The 15,570-nt window shown below is 41.8% G+C and overlaps 69 pseudogenes; all 69 read right to left on the minus strand.

The window, feature by feature from the left end:
- Positions 1-28: 28 nt before the first annotated feature.
- LOC142726977 (5S ribosomal RNA) lies at positions 29-146 on the minus strand (annotated as a pseudogene).
- Positions 147-213: 67 nt separating this feature from the next.
- Positions 214-332, minus strand: LOC142727074 (5S ribosomal RNA; annotated as a pseudogene).
- Positions 333-399: 67 nt separating this feature from the next.
- On the minus strand, positions 400-518 carry LOC142727207 (5S ribosomal RNA; annotated as a pseudogene).
- A 67-nt stretch (positions 519-585) lies between these two features.
- Positions 586-703, minus strand: LOC142727019 (5S ribosomal RNA; annotated as a pseudogene).
- Positions 704-1,142: 439 nt separating this feature from the next.
- Positions 1,143-1,261, minus strand: LOC142727639 (5S ribosomal RNA; annotated as a pseudogene).
- A 253-nt stretch (positions 1,262-1,514) lies between these two features.
- On the minus strand, positions 1,515-1,633 carry LOC142727220 (5S ribosomal RNA; annotated as a pseudogene).
- A 253-nt stretch (positions 1,634-1,886) lies between these two features.
- Positions 1,887-2,005, minus strand: LOC142727297 (5S ribosomal RNA; annotated as a pseudogene).
- A 67-nt stretch (positions 2,006-2,072) lies between these two features.
- On the minus strand, positions 2,073-2,191 carry LOC142727149 (5S ribosomal RNA; annotated as a pseudogene).
- Positions 2,192-2,258: 67 nt separating this feature from the next.
- Positions 2,259-2,377, minus strand: LOC142727393 (5S ribosomal RNA; annotated as a pseudogene).
- A 67-nt stretch (positions 2,378-2,444) lies between these two features.
- Positions 2,445-2,562, minus strand: LOC142727678 (5S ribosomal RNA; annotated as a pseudogene).
- Positions 2,563-2,629: 67 nt separating this feature from the next.
- Positions 2,630-2,748, minus strand: LOC142727581 (5S ribosomal RNA; annotated as a pseudogene).
- A 67-nt stretch (positions 2,749-2,815) lies between these two features.
- LOC142727068 (5S ribosomal RNA) lies at positions 2,816-2,934 on the minus strand (annotated as a pseudogene).
- A 67-nt stretch (positions 2,935-3,001) lies between these two features.
- Positions 3,002-3,120, minus strand: LOC142727455 (5S ribosomal RNA; annotated as a pseudogene).
- A 67-nt stretch (positions 3,121-3,187) lies between these two features.
- On the minus strand, positions 3,188-3,306 carry LOC142727612 (5S ribosomal RNA; annotated as a pseudogene).
- A 67-nt stretch (positions 3,307-3,373) lies between these two features.
- LOC142727057 (5S ribosomal RNA) lies at positions 3,374-3,492 on the minus strand (annotated as a pseudogene).
- Positions 3,493-3,559: 67 nt separating this feature from the next.
- On the minus strand, positions 3,560-3,678 carry LOC142727688 (5S ribosomal RNA; annotated as a pseudogene).
- Positions 3,679-3,745: 67 nt separating this feature from the next.
- On the minus strand, positions 3,746-3,864 carry LOC142727221 (5S ribosomal RNA; annotated as a pseudogene).
- Positions 3,865-4,099: 235 nt separating this feature from the next.
- LOC142727689 (5S ribosomal RNA) lies at positions 4,100-4,218 on the minus strand (annotated as a pseudogene).
- A 68-nt stretch (positions 4,219-4,286) lies between these two features.
- LOC142727645 (5S ribosomal RNA) lies at positions 4,287-4,405 on the minus strand (annotated as a pseudogene).
- A 67-nt stretch (positions 4,406-4,472) lies between these two features.
- Positions 4,473-4,591, minus strand: LOC142727626 (5S ribosomal RNA; annotated as a pseudogene).
- A 67-nt stretch (positions 4,592-4,658) lies between these two features.
- On the minus strand, positions 4,659-4,777 carry LOC142727483 (5S ribosomal RNA; annotated as a pseudogene).
- A 67-nt stretch (positions 4,778-4,844) lies between these two features.
- On the minus strand, positions 4,845-4,963 carry LOC142727517 (5S ribosomal RNA; annotated as a pseudogene).
- Positions 4,964-5,030: 67 nt separating this feature from the next.
- On the minus strand, positions 5,031-5,149 carry LOC142727305 (5S ribosomal RNA; annotated as a pseudogene).
- A 67-nt stretch (positions 5,150-5,216) lies between these two features.
- LOC142727081 (5S ribosomal RNA) lies at positions 5,217-5,335 on the minus strand (annotated as a pseudogene).
- Positions 5,336-5,402: 67 nt separating this feature from the next.
- On the minus strand, positions 5,403-5,521 carry LOC142727508 (5S ribosomal RNA; annotated as a pseudogene).
- Positions 5,522-5,588: 67 nt separating this feature from the next.
- LOC142727377 (5S ribosomal RNA) lies at positions 5,589-5,707 on the minus strand (annotated as a pseudogene).
- Positions 5,708-5,960: 253 nt separating this feature from the next.
- LOC142727331 (5S ribosomal RNA) lies at positions 5,961-6,079 on the minus strand (annotated as a pseudogene).
- Positions 6,080-6,146: 67 nt separating this feature from the next.
- On the minus strand, positions 6,147-6,265 carry LOC142727271 (5S ribosomal RNA; annotated as a pseudogene).
- Positions 6,266-6,332: 67 nt separating this feature from the next.
- LOC142726995 (5S ribosomal RNA) lies at positions 6,333-6,451 on the minus strand (annotated as a pseudogene).
- A 439-nt stretch (positions 6,452-6,890) lies between these two features.
- LOC142727098 (5S ribosomal RNA) lies at positions 6,891-7,009 on the minus strand (annotated as a pseudogene).
- A 67-nt stretch (positions 7,010-7,076) lies between these two features.
- LOC142727340 (5S ribosomal RNA) lies at positions 7,077-7,195 on the minus strand (annotated as a pseudogene).
- A 67-nt stretch (positions 7,196-7,262) lies between these two features.
- On the minus strand, positions 7,263-7,381 carry LOC142727492 (5S ribosomal RNA; annotated as a pseudogene).
- Positions 7,382-7,449: 68 nt separating this feature from the next.
- LOC142727625 (5S ribosomal RNA) lies at positions 7,450-7,568 on the minus strand (annotated as a pseudogene).
- A 67-nt stretch (positions 7,569-7,635) lies between these two features.
- Positions 7,636-7,754, minus strand: LOC142727322 (5S ribosomal RNA; annotated as a pseudogene).
- A 253-nt stretch (positions 7,755-8,007) lies between these two features.
- Positions 8,008-8,126, minus strand: LOC142727000 (5S ribosomal RNA; annotated as a pseudogene).
- A 67-nt stretch (positions 8,127-8,193) lies between these two features.
- Positions 8,194-8,312, minus strand: LOC142727611 (5S ribosomal RNA; annotated as a pseudogene).
- A 252-nt stretch (positions 8,313-8,564) lies between these two features.
- Positions 8,565-8,683, minus strand: LOC142727157 (5S ribosomal RNA; annotated as a pseudogene).
- A 67-nt stretch (positions 8,684-8,750) lies between these two features.
- Positions 8,751-8,869, minus strand: LOC142727249 (5S ribosomal RNA; annotated as a pseudogene).
- A 67-nt stretch (positions 8,870-8,936) lies between these two features.
- LOC142727582 (5S ribosomal RNA) lies at positions 8,937-9,055 on the minus strand (annotated as a pseudogene).
- Positions 9,056-9,122: 67 nt separating this feature from the next.
- On the minus strand, positions 9,123-9,241 carry LOC142727505 (5S ribosomal RNA; annotated as a pseudogene).
- A 67-nt stretch (positions 9,242-9,308) lies between these two features.
- LOC142727616 (5S ribosomal RNA) lies at positions 9,309-9,427 on the minus strand (annotated as a pseudogene).
- Positions 9,428-9,680: 253 nt separating this feature from the next.
- Positions 9,681-9,799, minus strand: LOC142727507 (5S ribosomal RNA; annotated as a pseudogene).
- A 67-nt stretch (positions 9,800-9,866) lies between these two features.
- On the minus strand, positions 9,867-9,985 carry LOC142727649 (5S ribosomal RNA; annotated as a pseudogene).
- A 67-nt stretch (positions 9,986-10,052) lies between these two features.
- On the minus strand, positions 10,053-10,171 carry LOC142726985 (5S ribosomal RNA; annotated as a pseudogene).
- A 253-nt stretch (positions 10,172-10,424) lies between these two features.
- LOC142727001 (5S ribosomal RNA) lies at positions 10,425-10,543 on the minus strand (annotated as a pseudogene).
- Positions 10,544-10,610: 67 nt separating this feature from the next.
- Positions 10,611-10,729, minus strand: LOC142727185 (5S ribosomal RNA; annotated as a pseudogene).
- A 66-nt stretch (positions 10,730-10,795) lies between these two features.
- Positions 10,796-10,914, minus strand: LOC142727240 (5S ribosomal RNA; annotated as a pseudogene).
- A 67-nt stretch (positions 10,915-10,981) lies between these two features.
- LOC142727524 (5S ribosomal RNA) lies at positions 10,982-11,100 on the minus strand (annotated as a pseudogene).
- A 67-nt stretch (positions 11,101-11,167) lies between these two features.
- On the minus strand, positions 11,168-11,286 carry LOC142727606 (5S ribosomal RNA; annotated as a pseudogene).
- A 67-nt stretch (positions 11,287-11,353) lies between these two features.
- LOC142727330 (5S ribosomal RNA) lies at positions 11,354-11,472 on the minus strand (annotated as a pseudogene).
- Positions 11,473-11,539: 67 nt separating this feature from the next.
- On the minus strand, positions 11,540-11,658 carry LOC142727434 (5S ribosomal RNA; annotated as a pseudogene).
- A 67-nt stretch (positions 11,659-11,725) lies between these two features.
- LOC142727673 (5S ribosomal RNA) lies at positions 11,726-11,844 on the minus strand (annotated as a pseudogene).
- A 67-nt stretch (positions 11,845-11,911) lies between these two features.
- On the minus strand, positions 11,912-12,030 carry LOC142727190 (5S ribosomal RNA; annotated as a pseudogene).
- A 67-nt stretch (positions 12,031-12,097) lies between these two features.
- LOC142727530 (5S ribosomal RNA) lies at positions 12,098-12,216 on the minus strand (annotated as a pseudogene).
- A 67-nt stretch (positions 12,217-12,283) lies between these two features.
- LOC142727638 (5S ribosomal RNA) lies at positions 12,284-12,402 on the minus strand (annotated as a pseudogene).
- Positions 12,403-12,469: 67 nt separating this feature from the next.
- Positions 12,470-12,588, minus strand: LOC142727306 (5S ribosomal RNA; annotated as a pseudogene).
- A 67-nt stretch (positions 12,589-12,655) lies between these two features.
- LOC142727287 (5S ribosomal RNA) lies at positions 12,656-12,774 on the minus strand (annotated as a pseudogene).
- Positions 12,775-12,841: 67 nt separating this feature from the next.
- LOC142727659 (5S ribosomal RNA) lies at positions 12,842-12,960 on the minus strand (annotated as a pseudogene).
- A 67-nt stretch (positions 12,961-13,027) lies between these two features.
- LOC142727520 (5S ribosomal RNA) lies at positions 13,028-13,146 on the minus strand (annotated as a pseudogene).
- Positions 13,147-13,213: 67 nt separating this feature from the next.
- LOC142727233 (5S ribosomal RNA) lies at positions 13,214-13,332 on the minus strand (annotated as a pseudogene).
- Positions 13,333-13,399: 67 nt separating this feature from the next.
- Positions 13,400-13,518, minus strand: LOC142727277 (5S ribosomal RNA; annotated as a pseudogene).
- Positions 13,519-13,772: 254 nt separating this feature from the next.
- On the minus strand, positions 13,773-13,891 carry LOC142727212 (5S ribosomal RNA; annotated as a pseudogene).
- A 67-nt stretch (positions 13,892-13,958) lies between these two features.
- Positions 13,959-14,077, minus strand: LOC142727295 (5S ribosomal RNA; annotated as a pseudogene).
- A 253-nt stretch (positions 14,078-14,330) lies between these two features.
- Positions 14,331-14,449, minus strand: LOC142727487 (5S ribosomal RNA; annotated as a pseudogene).
- A 67-nt stretch (positions 14,450-14,516) lies between these two features.
- On the minus strand, positions 14,517-14,635 carry LOC142727423 (5S ribosomal RNA; annotated as a pseudogene).
- A 67-nt stretch (positions 14,636-14,702) lies between these two features.
- Positions 14,703-14,821, minus strand: LOC142727288 (5S ribosomal RNA; annotated as a pseudogene).
- Positions 14,822-14,888: 67 nt separating this feature from the next.
- Positions 14,889-15,007, minus strand: LOC142727660 (5S ribosomal RNA; annotated as a pseudogene).
- A 253-nt stretch (positions 15,008-15,260) lies between these two features.
- On the minus strand, positions 15,261-15,379 carry LOC142727284 (5S ribosomal RNA; annotated as a pseudogene).
- Positions 15,380-15,446: 67 nt separating this feature from the next.
- Positions 15,447-15,565, minus strand: LOC142727146 (5S ribosomal RNA; annotated as a pseudogene).
- Positions 15,566-15,570: the final 5 nt, after the last annotated feature.

Here is a 15,570-nt window from a genome sequence, read left to right on the forward strand (position 1 = left end):
AAACAAAATCTAAACGACATAATAAAAAGGCAACCGCACCACGGATTCCCAGACAGTCTCCCACACTGGTACTAGCGAGGCCTTAAGCTGTGTAACTTCTGCGATCTGACGAGAGCAGGCACATTCAGCTTAGAATGGCCATTGACATTAAAAGCCTTAATCCATAGTCCTATTTAATCTATTGTGAAACAAAATCTAAACAACATAATAAAAAGTCAACCGCACCACAGATTCCCAGACAGTCTCCCACACTGGTACTAGCGAGGCCTTAAGCTGTGTAACTTCTGCGATCTGACGAGAGGAGGGACATTCAGCTTAGAATGGCCATTGACATTAAATGCTTTAATCCATAGTCCTTTTTAATCTATTGTGAAACAAAATCTAAACGACATAATAAAAAGTCAACCGCACCACGGATTCCCAGACAGTCTCCCACACTGGTACTAGCGAGGCCTTAAGCTGTGTAACTTCTGCGATCTGACGAGAGCAGGCACATACAGCTTAGAATGGCCATTGACATTAAATGCTTTAATCCATAGTCCTTTTTAATCGATTGTGAAACAAAATCTAAACGACATAATAAAAAGTCAACCGCACCACGGATTCCCAGACAGTCTCCCACACTGGTACTAGCGAGGCTTAAGCTGTGTAACTTCTGCGATCTGACGAGAGCAGGCACATTCAGCTTAGAATGGCCATTGACGTTAAATGCTTTAATCCATAGTCCTATTTAATCTATTGTGAAACAAAATCTAAACGACATAATAAAAAGTCAACCGCTCCACGGATTCCCAGACAGTCTCCCACACTGGTACTAGCGAGGCCTTAAGCTGTGTAACTTCTGCGATCTGACGAGAGCAGGCACATTCAGCTTAGAATGGCCATTGACGTTAAATGCTTTAATCCATAGTCCTATTTAATCTATTGTGAAACAAAATCTAAACGACATAATAAAAAGTCAAGCGCACCACGGATTCCCAGACAGTCTCCCACACTGGTACTAGCGAGGCGTTAAGCTGTGTAACTTCTGCGATCTAACGAGAGCAGGCACATTCAGCTTAGAATGGCCATTGACATTAAATGCTTTAATCCATAGTCCTTTTTAATCGATTGTGAAACAAAATCTAAACGACATAATAAAAAGTCAACCGCACCACGGATTCCCAGACAGTCTCCCACACTGGTACTAGCGAGGCCTTAAGCTGTGTAACTTCTGCGATCTGACGAGAGAAGGGACATTCAGCTTAGAATGGCCATTGACATTAAATGCTTTAATCCATAGTCCTTTTTAATCGATTGTAAAACAAAATCTAAACGACATAATAAAAATTCAACCACACAACGGATTCCCAGACAGTCTCCCACACTGGTACTAGCGAGGCCATAAGCTGTGTAACTTCTGCGATCTGACGAGAGCAGGCACATTCAGCTTAGAATGGCCATTGACATTAAATGTTTTAATCCATAGTCCTTTTTAATCGATTGTGAAACAAAATCTAAACGACATAATAAAAAGTCAACCGCACCACGGATTCCCAGACAGTCTCCCACACTGGTACTAGCGAGGCCTTAAGCTGTGTAACTTCTGCGTTCTGACGAGAGCAGGCACATTCAGCTTAGAATGGCCATTGACGTTAAATGCTTTAATCCATAGTCCTATTTAATCTATTGTGAAACAAACTCTAAACGACATAATAAAAAGTCAGCCGCACCACGGATTCCCAGACAGTCTCCCACACTGGTACTAGCAGGGCCTTAAGCTGTGTAACTTCTGCGATCTGACAAGGGCAGGCACATTCAGCTTAGAATGGCCATTGACCTTAAATGCTTTAATCCATAGTCCTTTTTAATCGATTGTGAAACAAAATCTAAACGACATAATAAAAAGGCAACCGCACCACGGATTCCCAGACAGTCTCCCACACTGGTACTAGCGAGGCCTTAAGCTGTGTAACTTCTGCGATCTGACGAGAGCAGGCACATTCAGCTTAGAATGGCCATTGACATTAAAAGCCTTAATCCATAGTCCTATTTAATCTATTGTGAAACAAAATCTAAACAACATAATAAAAAGTCAACCGCACCACAGATTCCCAGACAGTCTCCCACATTGGTACTAGCGAGGCCTTAAGCTGTGTAACTTCTGCGATCTGACGAGAGGAGGGACATTCAGCTTAGAATGGCCATTGACATTAAATGCTTTAATCCATAGTCCTTTTTAATCTATTGTGAAACAAAATCTAAACGACATAATAAAAAGTCAACCGCACCACGGATTCCCAGACAGTCTCCCACACTGGTACTAGCGAGGCCTTAAGCTGTGTAACTTCTGCGATCTGATGAGAGCAGGCACATACAGCTTAGAATGGCCATTGACATTAAATGCTTTAATCCATAGTCCTTTTTAATCGATTGTGAAACAAAATCTAAACGACATAATAAAAAGTCAACCGCACCACGGATTCCCAGACAGTCTCCCACACTGGTACTAGCGAGGCTTAAGCTGTGTAACTTCTGCGATCTGACGAGAGCAGGCACATTCAGCTTAGAATGGCAATTGACATTAAATGCTTTAATCCATAGTCCTTTTTAATCGATTGTGAAACAAAATCTAAACAACATAATAAAAAGTCAACCGCACCACGGATTCCCAGACAGTCTCCCACACTGGTACTAGCGAGGCCTTAAGCTGTGTAACTTCTGCGATCTGACGAGAGCAGGGACATTCAGCTTATAATGGCCATTGACATTAAATGCTTTAATCCATAGTCCTTTTTAATCGATTGTGAAACAAAATCTAAACGACATAATAAAAATTCAACCGCACCACGGATTCCCAGACAGTCTCCCACACTGGTACTAGCGAGGCCTCAAGCTGTGTAACTTCTGCGATTTGACGAGAGCAGGCACATTCAGCTTAGAATGGCCATTGACCTTAAATGCTTTAATCCATAGTCCTTTTTAATCGATTGTGAAACAAAATCTAAACGACATAATAAAAAGTCAACCGCACCACGGATTCCCAGACAGTCTCCCACACTGGTACTAGCGAGGCCTTAAGCTTTGTAACTTCTGCGATCTGACGAGAGCAGGCACATTCAGCTTAGAATGGCCATTGACGTTAAATGCTTTAATCCATAGTCCTATTTAATCTATTGTGAAACAAAATCTAAACGACATAATAAAAAGTCAACCGCACCACGGATTCCCAGACAGTCTCCCACACTGGTACTAGCGAGGCCTTAAGCTGTGTAACTTCTGCGATCTGACGAGAGCAGGCACATTCAGCTTAGAATGGCCATTGACATTAAATGCTTTAATCCATAGTCCTTTTTAATCGATTGTGAAACAACATCTAAACGACATAATAAAAAGTCAACCGCACCACGGATTCCCAGACAGTCTCCCACACTGGTACTAGCGAGGCGTTAAGCTGTGTAACTTCTGCGAACTGACGAGAGCAGGCACATTCAGCTTAGAATGGCCATTGACATTAAATGCTTTAATCCATAGTTCTTTTTAATCGATTGTGAAACAAAATCTAAACGACATAATAAAAAGTCAACCGCACCACGGATTCCCAGACAGTCTCCCACACTGGTACTAGCAAGGCCTTAAGCTGTGTAACTTCTGCGCTTTGACGAGAGCAGGCACATTCAGCTTAGAATGGCCATTGACATTAAAAGCCTTAATCCATAGTCCTATTTAATCTATTGTGAAACAAAATCTAAACGACATAATAAAAAGTCAACCGCACCACGGATTCCCAGACAGTCTCCCACACTGGTACTAGCGAGGCCTTAAGCTGTGTAACTTCTGCGATCTGACGAGAGCAGGGACATTCAGCTTAGAATGGCCATTGACTTTAAATGCTTTAATCCATAGTCCTTTTTAATCGATTGTGAAACAAAATCTAAACGACATAATAAAAAGTCAACCGCACCACGGATTCCCAGACAGTCTCCCACACTGGTACTAGCGAGGCGTTAAGCTGTGTAACTTCTGCACATTCAGCTTAGAATGGCCATTGACATTAAATGCTTTAATCCATAGTTCTTTTTAATCGATTGTGAAACAAAATCTAAACGACATAATAAAAAGTCAACCGCACCACGGATTCCCAGACAGTCTCCCACACTGGTACTAGCAAGGCCTTAAGCTGTGTAACTTCTGCGCTTTGACGAGAGCAGGCACATTCAGCTTAGAATGGCCATTGACATTAAATGCTTTAATCCATAGTTCTTTTTAATCGATTGTGTACCAAAATCTAAACGACATAATACAAAATTCAACCGCACCACGGATTCCCAGACAGTCTCCCACACTGGAACTAGCGAGGCCTTAAGCTGTGTAACTTCTGCGATCTGACGAGAGCAGGCACATTCAGCTTAGAATGGCCATTGACGTTAAATGCTTTAATCCATAGTCCTATTTAATCTATTGTGAAACAAAATCTAAACGACATAATAAAAAGTCAACCGCACCACGGATTCCCAGACAGTCTCCCACACTGGTACTAGCGAGGCCTTAAGCTTTGTAAGTTCTGCGATCTGACGAGAGCAGGCACATTCAGCTTAGAATGGCCATTGACATTAAAAGCCTTAATCCATAGTCCTATTTAATCTATTGTGAAACAAAATCTAAACAACATAATAAAAAGTCAACCGCACCACGGATTCCCAGACAGTCTCCCACACTGGTACTAGCGAGGACTTAAGCTGTGTAACTTCTGCGATCTGACGAGAGCAGGGACATTCAGCTTAGAATGGCCATTGACATTAAATGCTTTAATCCATAGTCCTTTTTTATCGATTGTGAAACAAAATCTAAACGACATAATAAAAATTCAACCGCACCACGGATTCCCAGACAGTCTCCCACACTGGTACTAGCAAGGCCTTAAGCTGTGTAACTTCTGCGATCTGACGAGAGCAGGCACATTCAGCTTAGAATGGCCATTGACGTTAAATGCTTTAATCCATAGTCCTATTTAATCTATTGTGAAACAAAATCTAAACGACATAATAAAAAGTCAACCGCACCACGGATTCCCAGACAGTCTCCCACACTGGTACTAGCGAGGCCTTAAGCTGTGTAACTTCTGCGATCTAAAGAGAGCAGGCACATTCAGCTTAGAATGGCCATTGACATTAAACGATTTAATCCATAGTCCTTTTTAATCGATTGTGAAACAAAATCTAAACGACATAATAAATAGTCAACCGCACCAAGGATTCCCAGACAGTCTCCCACACTGGTACTAGCAAGGCCTTAAGCTTTGTAAGTTCTGCGATCTGACGAGAGCAGGCACATTCAGCTTAGAATGGCCATTGACGTTAAAAGCCTTAATCCATAGTCCTATTTAATCTATTGTGAAACAAAATCTAAACAACATAATAAAAAGTCAACCGCACCACGGATTCCCAGACAGTCTCCCACACCGGTACTAGCGAGGACTTAAGCTGTGTAACTTCTGCGATCTGACGAGAGCAGGGACATTCAGCTTAGAATGGCCATTGACATTAAATGCTTTAATCCATAGTCCTTTTTTATCGATTGTGAAACAAAATCTAAACGACATAATAAAAATTCAACCGCACCACGGATTCCCAGACAGTCTCCCACACTGGTACTAGCGAGGCCTTAAGCTGTGTAACTTCTGCGATCTGACGAGAGCAGGCACATTCAGCTTAGAATGGCCATTGACGTTAAATGCTTTAATCCATAGTCCTATTTAATCTATTGTGAAACAAAATCTAAACGACATAATAAAAAGTCAACCGCACCAAGGATTCACAGTCAGTCTCCCACACTGGTACTAGCGAGGCGTTAAGCTGTGTAACTTCTGTGATCTAACGAGAGCAGGCACATTCAGCTTAGAATGGCCATTGACATTAAATGCTTTAATCCATAGTCCTTTTTAATCGATTGTGAAACAAAATCTAAACGACATAATAAAAAGTCAACCGCACCACGGATTCCCAGACAATCTCCCACACTGGTACTAGCGAGGCCTTAAGCTGTGTAACTTCTGCGATCTGACGAGAGCAGGCACATTCAGCTTAGAATGGCCATTGACGTTAAAAGCCTTAATCCATAGTCCTATTTAATCTATTGTGAAACAAAATCTAAACAACATAATAAAAAGTTAACCGCACCACGAATTCCCAGACAGTCTCCCACACTGGTACTAGCGAGGCCTTAAGCTGTGTAACTTCTGCGATCTGACGAGAGCAGGGGCATTCAGCTTAGAATGGCCATTGACATTAAATGCTTTAATCCATAGTCCTTTTTAATCGATTGTGAAACAAAATCTAAACGACATAATAAAAATTCAACCGCACCACGGATTCACAGACAGTCTCCCACACTGGTACTAGCGAGGCCTTAAGCTGTATAACTTCTGCATTCTGACGAGAGCAGGCACATTCAGCTTAGAATGGCCATTGACGTTAAATGCTTTAATCCATAGTCCTATTTAATCTATTGTGAAACAAAATCTAAACGACATAATAAAAAGTCAACCGCTCCACGGATTCCCAGACAGTCTCCCACACTGGTACTAGCAAGGCCTTAAGCTGTGTAACTTCTGCGATCTGACGAGAGCAGGGACATTCAGCTTAGAATGGCCATTGACATTAAATGCTTTAATCCATAGTCCTTTTTAATCGATTGTGAAACACAATCTAAACGACATAATAAAAATTGAACCGCACCACGGATTCCCAGACAGTCTCCCACACTGGTACTAGCGAGGCCTTAAGCTGTGTAACTTCTGCGATCTGACGAGAGCAGGCACATTCAGCTTAGAATGGCCGTTGACGTTAAATGCTTTAATCCATAGTCCTATTTAATCTATTGTGAAACAAAATCTAAACGACATAATAAAAAGTCAACCGCACCACGGATTCCCAGACAGTCTCCCACACTGGTACTAGCGAGGCGTTAAGCTGTGTAACTTCTGCGATCTAACGAGAGCAGGCACATTCAGTTTAGAATGGCCATTGACATTAAATGCTTTAATCCGTAGTCCTTTTTAATCGATTGTGAAACAAAATCTAAACATCATAATAAAAAGTCAACCGCACCACGGATTCCCAGACAGTCTCCCACACTTGTACTAGCGAGGCCTTAAGCTGTGTAACTTCTGCGATCTGACGAGAGCAGGCACATTCAGCTTAGAATGGCCATTGACATTAAAAGCCTTAATCCATAGTCCTATTTAATCTATTGTGAAACAAAATCTAAACAACATAATAAAAAGTCAACCGCACCACGGATTCCCAGACAGTCTCCCACACTGGTACTAGCGAGGCCTTAAGCTGTGTAACTTCTGCGATCTGACAAGAGCAGGGACATTCAGCTTAGAATGGCCATTGACTTTAAATGCTTTAATCCATAGTCCTTTTTAATCGATTGTGAGAACAAAATCTAAACGACATAATAAAAAGTCAACCGCACCACGGATTCCCAGACAGTCTCCCACACTGGTACTAGCGAGGCCTTAAGCTGTGTAACTTCTGCGATCTGACGAGAGCAGGCACATTCAGCTTAGAATGGCCATTGACATTAAAAGCCTTAATCCATAGTCCTATTTAATCTATTGTGAAACAAAATCTAAACGACATAATAAAAATTCAACCGCACCACGGATTCCCAGAAAGTCTCCCACACTGGTACTAGCGAGGCCTTAAGCTGTGTAACTTCTGCGATCTGACGAGAGCAGGCACATTCAGCTTAGAATGGCCATTGACATTAAATGCTTTAATCCATAGTCCTTTTTAATCGATTGTGAAACAAAATCTAAACGACATAATAAAAAGTAAACCGCACCACGGATTCCCAGACAGTCTCCCACACTGGTACTAGCGAGGCCTTAAGCTGTGTAACTTCTGCATTCTGACGACAGCAGGCACATTCAGCTTAGAATGGCCATTGACGTTAAATGCTTTAATCCATAGTCCTATTTAATCTATTGTGAAACAAAATCTAAACGACATAATAAAAAGTCAACTGCACCACGGATTCCCAGACAGTCTCCCACACTGGTACTAGCGAGTCCTTAAGCTGTGTAACTTCTGCGATCTGACGAGAGCAGGCACATTCAGCTTAGAACGGCCATTGACATTAAACACTTTAATCCATAGTCCTTTTTAATCGATTGTGAAACAAAATCTAAACGACATAATAAAAAGTCAACCGCACCACGGATTCCCAGACAGTCTCCCACACTGGTACTAGCGAGGCCTTAAGCTGTGTAACTTCTGCGATATGACGAGAGCAGGAACATTCAGCTTAGAATGGCCATTGACATTAAATGCTTTAATCCATAGTCCTTTTAATCGATTGTGAAACAAAATCTAAACGACATAATATAAAGTCAACCGCACAACGGATTCCCAGACAGTCTCGTAAAATGGTACTAGCGAGGCCTTAAGCTGTGTAACTTCTGCGATCTGACGAGAGCAGGGATATCCAGCTTAGAATGGCCATTGACATTAAATGCTTTAATCCATAGTCCTTTTTAATCGATTGTGAAACAAAATCTAAACGACATAATAAAAAGTCAACCGCACACCGGATTCCCAGACAGTCTCCCACACTGGTACTAGCGAGGGCTTAAGCTGTGTAACTTCTGCGATCTAACGAGAGCAGGCACATTCAGCTTAGAATGGCCATTGACATTAAATGCTTTAATCCATAGTCCTTTTTAATCGATTGTGAAACAAAATCTAAACGACATAATAAAAAGTCAACCGCACCACGGATTCCCAGACAGTCTCCCACACTGGTACTAGCGAGGCCTTTAGCTGTGTAACTTCTGCGATCTGACGAGAGCAGGCACATTCAGCTTAGAATGGCCATTGACATTAAAAGCCTTAATCCATATTCCTATTTAATCTATTGTGAAACAAAATCTAAACGACATAATAAAAAGTCAACCGCACCACGGATTCCCAGACAGTCTCCCACACTGGTACTAGCGAGGCATTAAGCTGTGTAACTTCTGCGATCTGACGAGAGCAGGGACATTCAGCTTAGAATGGCCATTGACATTAAATGCATTAATCCATAGTCCTTTTTAATCGATTGTGAAACAAAATCTAAACGACATAATAAAAATTCAACCGCTCCACGGATTCCCAGACAGTCTCCCACACTGGTACTAGCGAGGCCTTAAGCTGTGTAACTTCTGCGTTCTGACGAGAGCAGGCACATTCAGCTTAGAATGGCCATTGACATTAAATGCTTTAATCCATAGTCCTATTTAATCTATTGTGAAACAAAATCTAAACGACATAATAAAAAGGCAACCGCACAACGGATTCCCAGACAGTCTCCCACACTGGTACTAGCGAGGCCTTAAGCTGTGTAACTTCTGCGATCTGACGAGAGCAGGCACATTCAGCTTAGAATGGCCATTGACATTAAATGCTTTAATCCATAGTCCTTTTTAATCGATTGTGAAACAAAATCTAAACGACATAATAAAAATTCAACCGCACCACGGATTCTCAGACAGTCTCCCACACTGGTACTAGCGAGGCCTTAAGCTGTGTAACTTCTGTGATCTGACTAGAGCAGGCACATTCAGCTTAGAATGGCCATTGACGTTAAATGCTTTAATCCATAGTCCTATTTAATCTATTGTGAAACAAAATCTAAACGACATAATAAAAAATCAACAGCACCACGGATTCCCAGACAGTCTCCCACACTGGTACTAGCGAGGCGTTAAGCTGTGTAACTTCTGCGATCTAACGAGAGCAGGCACATTCAGCTTAGAATGGCCATTGACATTAAATGCTTTAATCCATAGTCCTTTTTAATCGATTGTGAAACAAAATCTAAACAACATAATAAAAAGTCAACCGCACCACGGATTCCCAGACAGACTCCCACACTGGTACTAGCAAGGACTTAAGCTGTGTAACTTCTGCGATCTGACGAGAGCAGGCACATTCAGCTTAGAATGGCCATTGACGTTAAATGCTTTAATCCATAGTCCTATTTAATCTATTGTGAAACAAAATCTAAACGACATAATAAAAAGTCAACCGCACCACGGATTCCCAGACAGTCTCCCACACTGGTACTAGCGAGGCCTTAAGCTGTGTAACTTCTGAGATCTGACAAGAGCAGGGACATTCAGCTTAGAATGGCCATTGACATTAAATGCTTTAATCCATAGTCCTTTTTAATCGATTGTGAAACAAAATCTAAACGACATAATAAAAATTCAACCGCACCACGGATTCCCAGACAGTCTCCCACACTGGTACTAGCGAGGCCTTAAGCTGTGTAACTTCTGCATTCTGACGACAGCAGGCACATTCAGCTTAGAATGGCCATTGACATTAAATGCTTTAATCCATAGTCCTATTTAATCTATTGTGAAACAAAATCTAAACGACATAATAAAAAGTCAACTGCACCACGGATTCCCAGACAGTCTCCCACACTGGTACTAGCGAGTCCTTAAGCTGTGTAACTTCTGCGATCTGACGAGAGCAGGCACATTCAGCTTAGAACGGCCATTGACATTAAATGCTTTAATCCATAGTCCTTTTTAATCGATTGTGAAACAAAATCTAAACGACATAATAAAAAGTCAACCGCACCACGGATTCCCAGACAGTCTCCCACACTGGTACTAGCGAGGCCTTAAGCTGTGTAACTTCTGCGATCTGACGAGAGCAGGAACATTCAGCTTAGAATGGCCATTGACATTAAATGCTTTAATCCATAGTCCTTTTAATCTATTGTGAAACAAAATCTAAACGACATAATAAAAAGTCAACTGCACCACGGATTCCCAGACAGTCTCCCACACTGGTACTAGCGAGGCCTTAAGCTGTGTAACTTCTGCGATCTGACGAGAGCAGGGACATCCAGCTTAGAATGGCCATTGACACTAAATGCTTTAATCCATAGTCCTTTTTAATCGATTGTGAAACAAAATCTAAAAGACATAATAAAAAGTCAACCGCACACCGGATTCCCAGACAGTCTCCCACACTGGTACTAGCGAGGCCTTAAGCTGTGTAACTTCTGCGATCTGACGAGAGCAGGCACATTCAGCTTAGAATGGCCATTGACATTAAATGCTTTAATCCATAGTCCTTTTTAATCGATTGTAAAACAAAATCTAAACGACATAATAAAAACTCAACCGCACCATGGATTCCCAGACAGTCTCCCACACTGGTACTAGCGAGGCCTTAAGCTGTGTAACTTCTGCGTTCTGACGAGAGCAGGCACATTCAGCTTAGAATGGCTATTGACGTTAATTGCTTTAATCCATAGTCCTATTTAATCTATTGTGAAACAAAATCTAAACGACATAATAAAAAGTCAACCGCACCACGGATTCCCAGACAGTCTCCCACACTAGTACTAGCGAGGCCTTAAGCTGTGTAACTTCTGCGATCTGACGAGAGCAGGCACATTCAGCTTAGAATGGCCATTGACATTAAATGTTTTAATCCATAGTCCTTTTTAATCGATTGTGAAACAAAATCTAAACGACATAATAAAAAGTCAACCGCACCACGGTTTCCCAGACAGTCTCCCACACTGGTACTAGCGAGACCTTAAGCTGTGTAACTTCTGCGATCTGACGAGAGCAGGCACATTCAGCTTAGAATGGCTATTGACGTTAAATGCTTTAATCCATAGTCCTATTTAATCTATTGTGAAACAAAATCTAAACGACATAATAAAAAGTCAACCACACCACTGATTCCCAGACAGTCTCCCACACTAGTACTAGCGAGGCCTTATGCTGTGTAACTTCTGCGATCTGACGAGAGCAGGCACATTCAGCTTAGAATGGCCATTGACATTAAATGCTTTAATCCATAGTCCTTTTTAATCGATTGTGAAACAAAATCTAAACGACATAATAAAAAGTCAACCGCACCACGGTTTCCCAGACAGTCTCCCACACTGGTACTAGCGAGGCCTTAAGCTGTGTAACTTCTGCGATCTGACGAGAGCAGGCACATTCAGCTTAGAATGGCCATTGACATTAAATGCTTTAATCCATAGTCCTTTTTAATCGATTGTGAAACAAAATCTAAACGACATAATAAAAAGGCAACCGCACCACGGATTCCCAGACAGTCTCCCACACTGGTACTAGCGAGGCCTTAAGCTGTGTAACTTCTGCGATCTGACGAGAGCAGGCACATTCAGTTTAGAATGGCCATTGACATTAAATGCTTTAATCCATAGTCCTTTTTAATCGATTGTGAAACAAAATCTAAACAACATAATAAAAAGTCAACCGCACCACGGATTCCCAGACAGTCTCCCACACTGGTACTAGCGAGGCCTTAAGCTGTGTAACTTCTGCGATCTGACGAGAGCAGGCACATTCAGCTTAGAATGGCCATTGACTTTAAAAGCCTTAATCCATAGTCCTATTTAATCTATTGTGAAACAAAATCTAAACAACATAATAAAAAGTCAACGGCACCACGGATTCCCAGAGAGTCTCCCACACTGGTACTAGCGAGGCCTTAAGCTGTGTAACTTCTGAGATCTGACGAGAGCAGGCACATTCAGCTTAGAATGGCCATTGACATTAAATGCTTTAATCCATAGTCCTTTTTAATCGATTGTGAAACAAAATCTAAACGACATAATAAAAATTCAACCGCACCACGGATTCCCAGACAGTCTCCCACACTGGTACTAGCGAGGCCTTAAGCTGTGTAACTTCTGCGTTCTGACGAGAGCAGGCACATTCAGCTTAGAATGGCCATTGACGTTAAATGCTTTAATCCATAGTCCAATTTAATCTATTGTGAAACAAAATCTAAACGACATAATAAAAAGTCAACCGCACCACGGATTCCCAGACAGTGTCCCACACTGGTACTAGCGAGGCCTTAAGCTGTGTAACTTCTGCGATCTGACGAGAGCAGGCACATTCAGCTTATAATGGCCATTGACATTAAATGCTTTAATCCATAGTCCTTTTTAATCGATTGTGAAACAAAATCTAAACAACATAATAAACAGTCAACCGCACCACGGATTCCCAGACAGTCTCCCACACTGGTACTAGCGAGGCCTTAAGCTGGGTAACTTCTGCGATCTGACAAGAGCAGGCACATTCAGCTTAGAATGGCCATTGACATTAAAAGCCTTAATCCATAGTCCTATTTAATCTATTGTGAAACAAAATCTAAACAACATAATAAAAAGTCAACCGCACCACGGATTCCCAGAGAGTCTCCCACACTGGTACTAGCGAGGCCTTAAGCTGTGTAACTTCTGCGATCTGACGAGAGCAGGGACATTCAGCTTAGAATGGCCATTGACATTAAATGCTTTAATCCATAGTCCTTTTTAATCTATTGTGAAACAAAATCGAAACGACATATTAAAAAGTCAACCACACCACGGATTCCCAGACAGTCTCCCACACTGGTACTAGCGAGGCCTTAAGCTGTGTAACTTCTGCGATCTGACGAGAGCAGGCACATTCAGCTTAGAATGGCCATTGACATTAAATGCTTTAATCCATAGTCCTTTTTAATCGATTGTAAAACAAAATCTAAACGACATAATAAAAACTCAACCGCACCATGGATTCCCAGACAGTCTCCCACACTGGTACTAGCGAGGCCTTAAGCTGTGTAACTTCTGCGTTCTGACGAGAGCAAGGCACATTCAGCTTAGAATGGTTATTGACGTTAATTGCTTTAATCCATAGTCCTATTTAATCTATTGTGAAACAAAATCTAAACGACATAATAAAGAGTCAACCGCACCACGGATTCCCAGACAGTCTCCCACACTAGTACTAGCGAGGCCTTAAGCTGTGTAACTTCTGCGATCCGACGAGAGCAGGCACATTCAGCTTAGAATGGCCATTGACATTAAATGCTTTAATCCATAGTCCTTTTTAATCGATTGTGAAACAAAATCTAAACGACATAATAAAAAGTCAACCGCACCACGGTTTCCCAGACAGTCTCCCACACTGGTACTAGCGAGGCCTTAAGCTGTGTAACTTCTGCGATCTTACGAGAGCAGGCACATTCAGCTTAGAATGGCCATTGACATTAAATGCTTTAATCCATAGTCCTTTTTAATCGATTGTGAAACAAAATCTAAACGACATAATAAAAAGTCAACCGAATCATGGATTCCCAGACAGTCTCCCACACTGGTACCAGCGAGGCCTTAAGCTGTGTAACTTCTGCGATCTGACGAGAGCAGGCACATTCAGTTTAGAATGGCCATTGACATTAAATGCTTTAATCCGTAGTCCTTTTTAATCGATTGTGAAACAAAATCTAAACAACATAATAAAAAGTCAACCGCACCACGGATTCCCAGACAGTCTCCCACACTGGTACTAGCGACGCCTTAAGCTGTGTAACTTCTGCGATCTGACGAGAGCAGGCACATTCAGCTTAGAATGGCCATTGACATTAAAAGCCTTAATCCATAGTCCTATTTAATCTATTGTGAAACAAAATCTAAACAACATAATAAAAAGTCAACGGCACCACGGATTCCCAGAGAGTCTCCCACACTGGTACTAGCGAGGCCTTAAGCTGTGTAACTTCTGCGATCTGACAAGAGCAGGGACATTCAGATTAGAATGGCCATTGACATTAAATGCTTTAATCCATAGTCCTTTTTAATCGATTGTGAAACAAAATCTAAACGACATAATAAAAATTCAACCGCACCACGGATTCCCAGACAGTCTCCCACACTGGTACTAGCGAGGCCTTAAGCTGTGTAACTTCTGCGTTCTGACGAGAGCAGGCACATTCAGCTTAGAATGGCCATTGACGTTAAATGCTTTAATCCATAGTCCAATTTAATCTATTGTGAAACAAAATCTAAACGACATAATAAAAAGTCAACCGCACCACGGATTCCCAGACAGTGTCCCACACTGGTACTAGCGAGGCCTTAAGCTGTGTAACTTCTGCGATCTGACGAGAGCAGGCACATTCAGCTTATAATGGCCATTGACATTAAATGCTTTAATCCATAGTCCTTTTTAATCGATTGTGAAACAAAATCTAAACGACATAATAAAAAGGTATCTGCACCACGGATTCCCAGACAGTCTCTCACACTGGTACTAGCGAGGCCTTAAGCTGTGTAACTTCTGCGATCTGACGAGAGCAGGCACATTCAGCTTAGAATGGCGATTGACGTTAAATGCTTTAATCCATTGTCCTATTTAATCTATTGTGAAACAAAATCTAAACGACATAATAAAAAGTCAACCGCACCACGGATTCCCAGACAGTCTCCCACACTGGTACTAGCGAAGCCTTAAGCTGTGTAACTTCTGCGATCTGACGAGAGCAGGCACATTCAGCTTAGAATGGCCATTGACATTAAATGCTTTAATCCATAGTCCAATTTAATCTATTGTGAAACAAAATCTAAACGACATAATAAAAAGTCAACCGCACCACGGATTCCCAGACAATGTCCCACACTGGTACTAGCGAGGCCTTAAGCTGTGTAACTTCTGCGATCTGACGAGAGCAGGCACATTCAGCTTATAATGGCCATTGACATTAA

Source organism: Rhinoderma darwinii, unplaced genomic scaffold (assembly GCF_050947455.1).
Source record: "Rhinoderma darwinii isolate aRhiDar2 unplaced genomic scaffold, aRhiDar2.hap1 Scaffold_647, whole genome shotgun sequence".
NCBI classification, from domain to species: Eukaryota; Metazoa; Chordata; class Amphibia; order Anura; family Rhinodermatidae; genus Rhinoderma; species Rhinoderma darwinii.